This window comes from Mastacembelus armatus, chromosome 21 (genome assembly GCF_900324485.2).
Source record: "Mastacembelus armatus chromosome 21, fMasArm1.2, whole genome shotgun sequence".
Taxonomy (NCBI): domain Eukaryota; kingdom Metazoa; phylum Chordata; class Actinopteri; order Synbranchiformes; family Mastacembelidae; genus Mastacembelus; species Mastacembelus armatus.
The window spans coordinates 17372345-17386322 of record NC_046653.1 but is presented as its reverse complement, the minus strand read 5'-3'; the positions used below and the strand labels follow the sequence as shown (position 1 = coordinate 17386322).

Sequence of the window (13978 nt, the reverse complement as noted above, 5' to 3'; positions counted from 1 at the left end):
AAACATTAACATACAGAATCGCCTCAGTATGTTAAGCATATGCCTTTACTGAGGCAGAATGTTGATTGTTAGAGACGGTGACAAATACAGATGGGTGATAAATTTAAGGAGAAACCTGAATATCTGACCCCTGCAGTAAGGGGATCAGATAACCCTGTTATGCAGTGGGGGGTACTTTGCTGGCATGGTTTGCGTCCGCTTGTGCCCTCAGAGGAAAGTGTCACTGCAAATCAATGCAAAGTTGTTCTGAGTAATCACCTTTATCCTATGAAACATTTATATCCTGAGGGGTGTGGTCTCTTCCAGGATGACAATGGCTCAGGGGTCACTGAATGTTTTGATGATTATGAAAATAGTGTGAATCATATGCTGTGGCCTTCACAGATGTCAACTGAATTGAACACCTATCAGAGATTTTAGACCAGTGTGGTCTCTTCCACCATCCTTTTCTTTCAGATTGTTTTTTATCTGTGCATACTAATGTTTAGAAATAGATTTTATCTTGTATGATTCATACCAGATCATTTTGTCTGTTTATGCAGTAGTAGCTTATTTTGTGTTCACCTGGACTTTCCTGACAAAGACTCAAAATCTTGCATCAGTTCAAATTTGTGAGCTTGAAAACAGCGTCTGTGTGCGAACATGGCTGCAAGTCTGCTGTGGGGCGGTTCACCACGGCAGGATAAAAGCTTCATATTGGAATATTATTAGTGCACACAAAGAAAGCTGCTCTCCTACACACCTGTGCTATGTCTGAACATGGTTAGGGAGTGCACCCTATTCAAGACAATAAATAGCCAGCTGCACTGACAAAGAGCTGCCAAACTGTGTGCAGCGGTAGTTAGACAATTATGTGTAAAAGCTAATGCAGAAGTTCTGTGAGAGTCACAGCCCTTTCATACACCGGTGGGGTGTATATGCATTTAACAAATCTGTCCATTAGCATGATCATAATGCCAGTTGCATTGGTGGCAACATCTATAATTCACTTACTATTAAATAAAAAGTAATGGATAAAAAATAGCTTTAGATTTTTATATTGTGCCTCTATACCGTATACAGTGCTTAAAAACACAAATCTAATATCTGTCCTTGTCATAACCTCCCAGAAGCTCTGAAAACCATAGATCACATAATTATTCAGCAGCGGCACATACGAACAAAATGACATTTTTCTGTCCCCATAACCCGGAGAGAAACCTTGTATTTACTTCCCTGTGCTTGTTATGCTGCACAGGGAAGACAAAAACAAAGAACATACACATACCTCTGACTTCAGTGGACTACTGGGAAGTATTGATGTGCATGTGTGTGTGTGTGTGTGTATGTACACTTGAATGCTGTACATTGTGAGGACAGCTCTGAGTTTTGTACCATGGAAGTGAGGACATTTTGGCCAGAGCTCACTTTTTAACACACTTTCAAAGGACAAATTGAAGGTTAAAGCTTTAGGGTTCAGGTTATAATGAGAGTTAAGGTAGGGGTAGGGGTTAAGCATTTATTCTGATTGTCGAGGTTAGGTTAAGGGACTAAGGAATACATTATGCAAATGAGTGTCCTCACAGAGACAGTTCTACAAACAAGCATGAGTATTCTGGTTGTAATGACTTTCAGTCCACTCTCCACTCGCTTTTCTTGAAGGTGATGTGCGTGGGTGACATTGTAATACGTCTCAACGGCTCACAACGACAAACTTCCACTTCACTGCTGCTGATGTGAAAACTTACAAAACTTCAAAGAAATCACACTCCACTGAAATTTACTGTCACTGCCCTTGATGCTTGTATATTTACTTCTGCTTTTAAATGCGTTCACCGCCCTCAATGTTGTGATGTGAAGGTGACTAAGTACATCACAGACTTGCATTTAATTTAAAGCTTTTGGTTCCAAAGCGCCTTCCACCTGAAAGAGAGCTGGGATCGGCTCCAGCAGATCCCCGTGACCCTGGTTAAGGAATAAGCTGGTAATGAAAATGGATGGATGGATGGATGGATGGTTCCAAAGCTGAGATCACATCTCAGTGTTACTAATGAAAATGCTGCTAAAGTGTGCTAGAGTTGAGAAAAGGTACAGCAGCAGATCTGCCAGTGTGGTTAGGGGGACACACATAACACGACAACACTGCTGCTTTCATTTCTCATGCACGAGAGCAGATCGTGCCACTAACTCTCAATGCAATGTGCATATCACTGTACTATGGATGGACTTTACATGATGTCTCTGATCATCCAAAATGGCACATTATGATGCCTGCATATTAGTAACATGGCAATCTGGGCTTTCTGTCTAGTATCTGGGTACTCTATGTGCATGAAGCTGTTTCACAAGAACTGAGTGCCAAAGGAACAATACTAATGGGATATCTCTAATGTGTAATGACTAATGTCTTCTTAACATCTTCACAAGTTGTAGAGCAGTGTGCAGGCCTGGCTTCACTGGGAGCTGTGAATGAACTCCTCACTGTGGAGAAACCTGATTTTCCCCAAGAGGACTCAATGGCACCCAGCCGAGAGCCTCATTAAGTGATACACACTGAACTGCGCTGCATGTGTCAAAAATCCCTCTCATGTTTATTAACCAGTGTTTCTGAACCAAACCTCAAAGAGCCGCGCGGTGAATAACTGCGCTGCTGTTTAAATGCGCTTCCTGCGATGAACACGGTTGATCCGGCAAAGTAACGAAGACAAAAGGCTCCCTACTATATTTTCCACAGGTTTGGTCTAAAAGCATCCGGAATAATAAACCCTTTTCACCAAACATCGTGCATGAACGTCTTCGCCCCTGCGCTGCTCCGCGTCCTGCACAAAGCGCTCTGAAGCAGTAAATGGATATCTGTATGGAAATGCTGCGCAAAGCGAACAAAGCCTTACCTAAAAACTGTGTCGGTCCTCGCTGGATGCTGCTGCTGCTGCTCCGGTCCGGAGGTCCATTTTGCTCCGTGTTGCTTTGGCTCGCCTGAACTCTCCCTTCACTGTGGAGATATCCACTACTACGCTTACCGGAGCGGCGGGGCTGTGTTGTCTGTCACATTGTTGCTGGCCTTTTTTCTCACATCCACGTCTGAAATTGAGGGGCGGAGTCAGGCAGCGAGGTGGCTTATGGCCGGGAGGAAAGGATGGAGGGAAGGGAGGAGGGAAGGGAAGGAGGGAAGGTACGTGGGTAATGAATTTGATACCTTCCTGAAAACAGCAAGTGTGTCATTTGCACAGTTAAGGAAGGAAGGAGATAATTGGTTATTTCCCAACAGCTAGGATCACTTCAAACAAGAGTTAATTAAAATAGGACCATCATAAGCGGATCTACTTTCTTCCTTTTTTAATAAAACATTAAAAACAGGGTAATATGTCAGTAAGTGAACTTTAGATGTGCCGGGATTTCATTAGTTTCAAGTAAAGCTGCTGTCAGTTCCTGTTTTCAGAAAGGCCAATGACAAAATGCTTAATGACACACTGAATTACAGAAACTGCTGGAAATGACCAGGGGTGGAAGAATCAGAATCAGAACCGCTTTTATTGCCACGTATGTTGGACGCACGAGGAATGTGACTGCCAGTGTGCTTGTCACAACAATTCACACAATATGTACATAGATTATTTAAATACAGAATTATTGTAAGTAAAGTAAATACCACAGAATAGTACAAGAAGTACACATCATATGAATTGAATTATATATTTATTGACATATTATCAATGACAGCTGGTAAAGTTAGAGCGAACTAACATATGCCTTTAGGATTTGAAATACTTTACATACCGCTGGGGTAGTTGTGGATTTTCTACTGAGGATTAATTGGGTTTTATGATTATAGTGCATTTTGTATTATATATCTGAATCCAAAAAGGGAACTAGTAATTAAAGTTTTAAAATAAATGTAGCAGAAGATATTTCCCTCTGAAATGTAGTGAAATGGAAGGAAGTCTCGACTGGATGTGGCGTCATGACTTTGGCTGTGGTAAGCTGCTGGCTGTAGCCTTGTATTTACCAAACAGATCTGAAAGTGGTTTAAATCTAAGCAACTTCTACCAGGGCTCAACTCTGAAGCCACTGATGGCAGCAAGATGCTCCAGTGCATCTTGCCAATGGGTGGAATCACATGTCCTTCTTTACACGTCTATTTCAACAAGAAAGCGAGTTAATTTACTGCTTTAATGAATGAATTCGAGTCAACTGTGTGTTATTCATTTAGTACTTCAACCCTAAAATGATAATTTAAAAAACAATCATTTATTGATGTGTACTCTTATGGGAGGCCTTCAAATTTCAGATGTGATGGCACTGCTTTAAGCATCTATTTCGGGGCACTTTGTGTGATAATAATGACAAAAATGAATTCACACACCCACTTATAAGCATTAAACTCCTACAGGTAAAAGTATGTTTGCTTTTGGCTCCTAAGACATAAGATTATCAAACAGAAGGCTGGAGCTTCAAAACTTTGGTGCAGTGACTGGGAACTGAAACCTGTGTGACAGTTTACTGTAACTGTCAGGGTGATATGGAGTCAGTGAACTTTGCAGCTTCTAAATGATGATCTTAGGTGAACCTAGAAATAGAAAGCCAAAAGGTTAGAATACTATCATGAGTATAATAATAACAGCATGGTTAAAGTTAGGGAGCAATTGTGATTATGTTTAAAAGAAATAATCTTCAGTCAGAGCAAAAAACAGTCTGATGTTAGGTTGAGCCTTACTGTAACAACTCTGACCTACTCCCTGTAGGTTGATTTGGTTGCTGCAGAACAATGTCACATGGCTCTCACCTTTGGTCCCATAATAATGCTTAAAACTGTTAGAGTTTTCACCTAAATGTAGTTTTGGTGCATTTGCTAATATGACTGTGAGCATGAATGATGGAGAGCATAGTCCAATCTCATAAATAGATTTGTGTTGTTGAGCTACCCTTCTGTTTTTTGCAGATGGAGGCTTTGTGTGTGTGTGTGTGTGTGTGTGTGTGTGTGTGTGTGTGTGTGTGTGTTTGTGTGTATGTGCATTAAAAAAGAGAGCACTGCAGTGCTACAATGCAAAACATGGAACAGTTCAGTGAAATGACCTTCTGCTGCAGAGCAATCAACCATCACCCTGATTAAACACTGTCCAGGACATCAGCTGGAGCAAAGAAAGTGTGTAACAGGTAATAGTTGAAGTATGAATGTTTGTCTGTTTAATTAATGAACACGCGTGTGTGTGTGTGTTTGTGTATGTGTTTGGGAGATAGAGAGAAAGCAAGAGTCAAAGAGAGACATAGCTGTAATTGTGCAGTGCTGGGATCAGCCAGTGTAATGCGGGTCATACGTTTGTGCGCTTCTTTCTTAATTGCCTCATCAGTAAATGTCACACGTTCAAATGGCTCCACCATCTAGATTTATTTATTCATTTGAGCTCCATCAGATGCAGGCACTGTTGCTGCATGCTGCAATTACTATTGCACGACCAAATGTGCCAATGAATAATAAATCAAAACACAAAGATATCTAACCAGCTGTCTGTGAATCATAAGACCAACTAGAAAGTAAACTGTTTTAACCTTTAAAACTCCAGTGGATGTTCAGATGGCCTTGCAGATGAAAGAGGAAGGAGACTTATAAAGGTGCAACATTTCCTAAAAAATATCCACAAACAAACAAACACACAAGCGTCAGGATAAATATGCATAAGGGACTGTGCACATATCTCCTAAAAAATATCTCAAAATAATGCAACCAGAGGTACTGGCTCCATTGTGCACATGCTGTTCTCTTCAAAGCGAAGCTCAATAACAGGGCATTTGGAGGCAGATGACTCACACAAACTCATTGGTGTGCTCAGACTGTGACTGAAAAAGGAGCATGTGAGTGGGCTGTGGGAAATGTGTTTCTCACCCAGGGCAATATGTTAAGACCTCTGCACTGAGATGTCTCCAACAGTCATCCCAACAGCAGGTCAGCAGCCCTTTGTTGCACACTGGACTCAGGTGCTCACCATTGTCCAGGTGCATGTCAATCAGCACACTTTATTATACAGCAGCCTTTGTAGCAGATGCCTGCAGAAGGAATTTAGCTATGAGGGCAAAAGGTACATAACCTCATGTGAGAAAGTGTGTTACGATGGATGAAGCATACATTTGTGTGTAGTATGTGTACACATACTCACAGTATGTGTATATTACAATTTTTAGCAAAGTCAGCATTCTGCTAATAGTCAGTTAGTTGTATTAGATAGACAGATAGATACTTTATTCATCCCCCATGGGGGAAATTCAAATTGTCCTGCAGCTCTTATATTAACTTTATTATTATACCAGAGTAAAATAAAAAAGATTAGATAAGATTAGACTGCTATTTCATTTATTCAACATAACCCTGTTTGGGTGCATACATTAAAAAGCCTACTTAGACATGCAGCATGGTATTGTTAGTCATTTCAAACTCTATGCTTTACTTTTACAAGGGAAAATGCTTTAAGCAGAGGTCAGACACAGCCATGACTGACGTGACTTTTTCTAACAGAACCAATAACCCCATAAAACATACTGTAAGCTAACAAGTCATGTCCTTGGAGTAAAGCTAAGATACTATGTTTGAACAACAAGTACTATGCAAGTGTTTTAGGCACTTAAATAAACACAGGGGATCCTTCTAATATACATTACATAAAAAGTTTTTTCATTTATTAATTACCTTCATATATACTGCAGTAAAGGCAGCAAAACCAAAATCAAATTAGTATTTGCAGCACTCCCCTCCTATGCTGCAGTTCTGTAGGTTCTGCAGAGATTAGGGCTCTGTTGGGCTTATCTGCTGCAGGACTCCTGGTTCTTTTTGCCTCTGAAAATAGCGCTTCATAAATTCGAATGGGTCCTTTATGGGCTTGTTGTCTTGCACAACAGGTTGCACCATGAACCTGGGATCAATCTGACACCTGATGGTATTGTGTGATGAGGATCTAAAACATCTAAAGTGCCTAAAACTTCTGCACAGTACTGTAGATAGGTGTGTAACTATGTACATCCTACACTGGGGCAGTCCAAAGTGTTTAATTCATTTATGTTATCAGCATTTGAGCAGATTTTGCTGTGTGGTGATTTTACTGTTCATTTCTGTTGTCCTGAAAATCATTCCTTGCACTTTCGATTATGTTTTTGTTTTTGCAAAGCTAAATAAGCCACAGTATTTGTGATATTACTATAGACTACTGCTTGGGGAATTTTGCAAAACCAGAAGCTTGACAGGCCTCTACTAGGAAATCTAGGTTTCCTTATACCTCTTTAATAGTTAAAACATAATCTGACTTCAAGCAACGTTTCCTTTAATATCCTGGTCATTCATGCCATCACTTTTAATGTTGTGTAAAAGTAGAACTTCACTCATAACTACTTTTGTTCACCTAACAAGCCTATTCAGGCAAGGTGTGAAGTGAGACCAGCTCAGGAGTGTGGGTCTAACAACTCTCATCTGATTTACATAGCTCACCTAGTGAGCCTGTAGGGGAAGGGGTGGAGTGAAACCAACCTGGAAGATAAACTGAATGTTCCATACCAGCTTTTTCTCATACTGGTGAAGTTACTCGGATGAGTGGTGACTTCAATCTCTAGATAACTTCACCTGGACGACTGAGAATCTTCACAGACAACTCTCTCTTCAGGAAGAATAAACTCCTTCTGCCACCTATGAAGCTATGAAAAGGTTGGATAAGGCCAGCACCAAAGTCTATTCTGCTGTTTTCTGTTCACATTAGGCTTTTGGTTTGTGCTTTCAAATCAAAACATCAGCACCGGCCTGACCCTAATCATCGCTACCTGCGTAATCATGGAGACTCATAACTGTGTGATTGAAATAAATCAGAGAGCAGTCAAAGCTTTCTGCTACAGATAAAACCATATCTGAACATCTGGCCACCTCTCTGATGTACCACAGTTTGTTGTTCCTCTCAACTAATTGTGGCCATTAGAAACCTGCCAGAGCGTGACGGTTTCCATAGCGACACACTGATGTGCTCAGGGTGTTTTGAGCCTTTAATATCCTGGTCATTTCATGCCATCTGTTTCTTCTGATAGCAATATCTCGGCTGATTTAGAAATTATGTGAGTCAACATATCACAAAAGCCTTGTTGATTTAATAGACTTGTTTACATCAATAAAACTGTGGTATTTGATGAGGGATTGACAGACTGAAGGAAGACATGTCAGAGAACATTGTATTAGTTTCTGATTCAATTCTCCTGCATTACAGAGTGTGAGGTAACAGCAAACGATGTAGTCACCTTATAGTCCTAGATTGTGAACAGATAATTAAGTCTATCTATGGACCTTTTGATGGGTCTGCACTCATCTCTGTGGTGTGCATGAAAAGAAAAAAAGAAATGAGCTTCTGCTAATGGCTGGTAATGATCTGGAAATATGATTACCATATTTATTTTTTTGACATTATTGTAAAGATATTTTTAGAAACTCATAACAGACTTAAGACTAATACCAGTAGGTGTGTTGACATCACCACAGGCACAGTAAGAGGTTTATGAACTGGTGCTCTGAGCTAAATGTTAACAAGTTGTTAATGTCACTATTTTAAAAAGATGTAAAATGCTGTGGACTGCTGGCGTGACTGCACTAGTTTCCACGTGAGAATAAAAACTATGGTTGCACAATTAGATGCAAAAAGCACAATAGATGGCTGAATCCACTTGACTAAGGAACTAAAGTATATAACAAAGAGGACCAACTCACATTTGACTGCAGTCGACCAACATGTAACCAACAAGGAACCATGTGTACTTCCACTTCTGGTTGTGGAAAGGATTCACACCTGATCTCTGTTTATTTAATAGGATTCTATCAATCAGCTAATTACAGGCTCCTCCTCCAGCTGCAGGTCAAGGTGAACAGCTTTTTGTCCTTGCCACCCCTCACAAAGAATAGCTCTGGTCATGACCCAGAGCTGGAGATATTGCCAGTAGGATTATAAAAGGAAGGAGATCACCAAAGTCATTAGGATTCATCTTCGGATCACCTTGGACAATTGTATCAAATTATATGGCAGTAAATCCAGCATTTGTCAATATATTTCGATCTGAACCAAAGTGGCAGAGCGACCAACCAACATTACTCTTGGAGCTATGCCCTGAGCAAGAAAACCACACATGCTGTTTTAGTGAAATTGCAAATTACAACGCAAGTTCTAACTGTGTATGTTGTAGGGGTATATATAGGCCTATGCATCTTCTCATGTGACACATCTTCCCAAATAAAATAAACAGTTCTTCTTTTGGTTTTTGACATTAGCAGTCATATAACCTCTCTAAATCACATGTTCTTTGTGAGTTCAGACAGATTTTCAACAAAATGCTGATCTTATTATCATCTGCAAGAAAAAAAAAAATGAACTGGTGTTTGGCATTAGTCTGGTTAAGGAAAAAGCGGGTATAGAAAATGGATGGATGGATTTGGCATTAGTGTTTCTCTCTAGGGCTAAACAATTCATTAACCGCTACATATTCCTGTACAAATCAAGTACCTTTCTATTTTGTCTGGTATTTCTTGGTATTTCCAGACTTAGCGACCCGTTGAGAAACTGAGTCTAATGATTGGCGATTGCATAGTCAGAAACGTGAAGCTAGAGACACCAGCAACCACAGTCAAATGTATTCCTGGGGCCAGAGCGGCGACATCGAGTGAAATTTGAAGCTTCTAGCTAAGGCTAATCGTAAATATGGTACAACAATATGGAACCCCCCCCCAAATATTAGGTCTCTTTTGTCTAAATCTCTGTTAGTAAATGATTTGATAACCGATCACCAAATTGACTTACTCTGTCTTACTGAAACCTGGTTGCAGCAGGATGAACATGTCAGTCTGAATGAATCATAATATCTGTCATAAAAATTGTCATGTTCCTCGAAGCACAGGTCGAGGTGGAGTAGTAGCTGCAATCTTCCACTTATTATTAAACTTTCATCCTCAGAACAGTTATAACTCATTTGAGAGCCTCACTCTATCCAAACTAGAAAACACAACAAACAGTTCTACTTGTCATTGTGTCAGATAAAGTCATTATAGTGGGAGAATTTAACATTCATGTAGATGTTGAAAATAACAGTCTCAGCACTGCATTTAATTCAATATTGGATATTACACTGTTTCAATCACACCCTTGATCTTGTTCTGACCTATGGCATCGAAATTGAACATTTAATAGTTTTTCCCCAAAATCCTATTCTGTCAGATCATTCTTTAATAACTTTTGAATTTAAGATGATGGATCATGCAACATTTGGAAGAAAATTCCACTACAGCAGATGTTTATCTGACAATGCTGCTAATAAATTTAAGAAAATGATTCCATCTTTATTTCCATCTATGCCATGTGCCAACACAGTGGAGGGCAGCTGCCTCAATCCCACTCCCTACCAAATTGATCATGTTCACAGTGCTGTAGCCTCACTGTGTGAAACTCTTGATTCTGTAGCCCCTCTGAAAAAGAAGCTGGTGAATCAGAGGAGATTAGCCCCATGGTATAATTTACATATTCGTTCCTTAAAGCAGGCATCACGAAGGCTGGAAAGGAAGTGGCATTCCACAAATTTAGAAGAATTTTTTCTATTAACATATGAAAAAACTCTCAGTAAAGCCAGAACTGTATACTATTCATCACTAATAGAGGAAAATAAGAACAATCCCAGGTTTCTTTTCAGCACTGTAGCCAGGCTGACAAAAACTCACAGTTCTGTTGAGCCCAGTGTTTTCTTAGCTGTCAGCAGTGATGAATTTATGAGTTTCTTTACAAATAACATCATAACTATTAGAGGTAAAATTCATCAGATGCTTCCTATAGCTGCCATAGATGAATCTTCTACTACAGTAGCTCTTGAATCATTTATAAGACCTCAGTTATGTTTAGACTGCTTCTCTCCCATAGATCTCTCTGAATTCATGTCAGCAGTTGCTTCATCTAAATCATTATGTCTCTTAGACCCCATCCCAACTAGACTGCTCAAAGACACCCTGCCATTAGTTGGCTCATCTTTATTAGACTAGGATTAGGTAAATTTATCTCTAGTATCAGGCCATATGACTGAGCTCCCCTAACCTACCCTAATCCTCCCTCCTCTCCTCCCCACCTCACATATATATTACACCATTGACTGTCACTAACTTTCTTCTCTCCCTACAACTGGTTCAATAAAATATGATGGGTCTCAGAAAAATACGACTGGACTCAGAAAAATAAAACATGACTGGTACAATTAAATACGACTTGTCTCTGAAAAATACGACTGGTCCGTTAAAAATACGACTGGTCAAATAAAATACGACTGGTCCAATTAAATAAGACTAGTCAATCGTCAATATTTATCAGAGACCAGTCGTATTTTTCTGTCTCTGTCGTATTTCTATTGACCAGTCGTATTTTCCAGAGACAAGTCGTATTTGTCTTGCCCACTTGTATTTTCAGAGACCAGGGGATTTTTCTGACCCAATCGTATTTTCCAGAGACCAGTTGTATTTTTCAGAGACCAGTTGTATTTTTCAGAGAACAGATGTATTTTTCAGCACCAGACGTTAAATATGTTAGGTCTCTGTAAAATACATAATTTCCAGAAAAATACAACACATCTCTTAAAAATACGTCAAGTCACTTAAAAATACGTTAGGCCTCTGAAAAATATGTCAGGTCCAGAGAAACATCCAGTTCTCTGAACAATGTGAGTCCAGAAAAATACATCAGGTCCAGAGAAACAAATCTCTTTTAACATACTAACTGTACAATAATATTATGGAATAATATTAAATCATGTAGAAAAAAAACACTCACCTTCCACAGCACTACGATCTAAGGGAACTTGCTCCACAGCCACGGTTAAAACAGCACCTGGTAAATTACTTTTTTTCAAAACAATAATATGTTGTCAATGAACAAGAACTGTTCGTAATAAGAATATTCACCACAGGGAAACACCATCATGATACAACTGAGTTGCTACCAGCCGCACAAAGGACCCACCAAGGACTGACTGTTACAATTCGAGTCAGAGGCTCAACAATAGTGTGGCCCACATCACACCCTACATGACCAATAGCTGCAGACCACACCCACAACAACACCCAGATATCACACCATCCCACCTTGCCAAAACCCAAACAGCACACATAGGAGAGTGACTTTCTGCCACGCTTCTTCAATTTACTTGCTTCATCCCCACATCTCCTATCTTCTACCTAAATATTATCTGTGCATTTGAAGGAAACTAATGGATGATGGATGTACTGAGGCATCGGCAGCACCTGCTCTTTTCCACATCCCCCTCAGTGCTCAACACTGTTGGAGAAACTCAAAAACCCAATAGGGGTAGATGTAGGAAAAATGCCCAATCATTACAGTAGCAGACTGCTGCCACTTCCACCCAACCCCAGCGTGTAACTAACACCGCCAGGGTACTCTTCAATAAGCACCATTACCCCACATGTGGACCCTCTGCTCCAGGTTTCATTACCACAACCAGCATTATGATGTTACACAAACACATTTTCCAGCTTGGCCAGGTGGATGGTTGGCCCAGTCTGCTTTACAAAGCAGTCAGCGCTCACCTGAAACAACTCAACCGCTATATTAGCACATACAACTCCCTGAATATTACTGGTGCAGTTACTTGTTTGTGAATCACTGGATGTGCTGAGGGAGAGGGCAATAAATGTTCAGAAGTAATGTTAATGATATGTGAAATAATGATATGTTTGTAAACAATTCGTAATTTTATGCGTGACAAATGTTTGATGTCCTTCCCCTGCTCCTCCATCTTGTATTATTTGTACACCTCCTTGCTACTTGTTACCACAACAGAGGAATATCAATTATGGTGATGACAATTTTTAGTTTTATAGCCCTTTATGATGTGTGAAAATACAGACTACAACATTTTTGTTGATTTAGCATCTGTAAATCAATCAAATAAATAAGATTCTGCCACTTTCCTGTTCATCAGGCTTTTCTTAGTAGGTGGAAATCCTCACAAATGGACATAAAACGATGGATGTGCACTAACTTTGATGGCATTTCGGGAATAACTTGCCTATAGGCCTATACACACTCCACGAGAAGCGAGAAATTTGTTCTCTCTCCCAGGCCTGAGAGATAAAGAATGACGTCGTTTTTTTCCTCACAGCCCTGGTTTTGGGTGTTCTTGCAGCTTATTCCCGACACATCATCTGGACAGAACTTTTTTCACGAGAACTAATGTGTGATTTCTCAAAAATTTGAAGTGGGCGGGGCTAATGCGGAAAATGGAAATGCTGTCTTCCCGCCTTTTCCGCTGCCAGTTGTCATAGCAATGGATAGTTTTGAGGAACAGCTCCCAGAGGTGGTGAGGATGTATGAAAATCTTTATAACACATCTTGTAAAGAATATGAACACACAAATGGATAATAATTCGTGGATAGAAGATACACTGGGTATCTTATCCACTGTATTGTAGTTTCAGTCAGATTCCCACAATGCTTAGCGCACATGACATAAGATGCAGTGGGAGGGACCTCCCAGGAGTTCGGACTTCATCAGATCAGGACTTCTCATGGAGTGAAATGTCCTGGAGGGAACGAACTTTGTTCTTGTTCTCACCACCTTGAGAAAACTAAGAAATTTCTCGCTTCTCATGGAGTATTTATCAGGCCTTAGTGTGGATACAGAAAGCAAAAGGAAATGTTTAATGTATTATGCTGTATGAATAGAAACATTTATTTAATACCCCTTCCTGTAAATATGAAAAATATTAACATATTTTCATATATATATATATATATCTTTTAGTTATTCCACAGTGTTTCTGGACCATGAAAGGTACTGTTGCTTGCAGGTACAGTATATTCACCCGTGTTGCTGTTTTCACTGCTATGTTGGACCACATGAGGTTTTCCTGAAATTTCTTCACACTGTACCTGTCACTTCTTGTGAGACGGTGTGAGCATATGGCAGCGGTAGCCTCCATCAGCTCACCTTTGGCCATTTT

At 39.9% G+C, this 13978-nt stretch overlaps 1 protein-coding gene across 1 annotated transcript in view; it reads right to left on the bottom strand.

Moving 5' to 3' along the window:
• Window positions 1–3043, bottom strand: part of st6gal2a (ST6 beta-galactosamide alpha-2,6-sialyltranferase 2a) — a 31544-nt gene extending 28501 nt beyond the window's left edge. Inside the window, exon 1 of the mRNA XM_026295323.2 lies at window positions 2871–3043. The gene's annotated coding sequence lies outside the window, so the exon portion shown is untranslated. The remainder of the gene's footprint in view (window positions 1–2870) is intronic.
• Window positions 3044–13978: the final 10935 nt, after the last annotated feature.